Below are 457 nucleotides of genomic sequence, written 5' to 3' on the forward strand. Positions count from 1 at the left end.
ATTATTGAAGAGTAATGATGTCAGTTTGAGGACTAAGGTGCATCTGGTTCAGGCCATGGTCTTTCTGATCATTTGCTATGCATCTGAGAGCTGGGCAGGGATTGCAGAAGAGTGACAAAAGAATTGATGTCTTTGACTAGTGGTGTTGGTGAAGGGTACTGAACATTCCATGGACTATCAAAAGAACAAATGTCTTGGAGAGGGTACAGCCAGAGTGCCCTTTGAAGGTAAGGATGATGAGTCCTCACCTCACATACTTTGGGCAAGTTGCTAGGAGGAGCTATTCCTTGGAGAGGGATATGACATAAAAAAGGGTAGAGAATTGGCAAAGGACATGAAGACCCTCAACCAGGTGGATTGAGACAGTGACTGCCACAATGGGCTGTAGTGTGTCAGGAAGATGGCACAGGATAGGACACAGTTCAGATCCTCTGTTTCTAGGATCACTTTAAATCAT

The sequence above is a fragment of the Elephantulus edwardii genome, unplaced genomic scaffold, assembly GCF_000299155.1.
Source record: "Elephantulus edwardii isolate Elephantulus edwardi_28Jun2011 unplaced genomic scaffold, EleEdw1.0 scaffold00010, whole genome shotgun sequence".
NCBI lineage: Eukaryota > Metazoa > Chordata > Mammalia > Macroscelidea > Macroscelididae > Elephantulus > Elephantulus edwardii.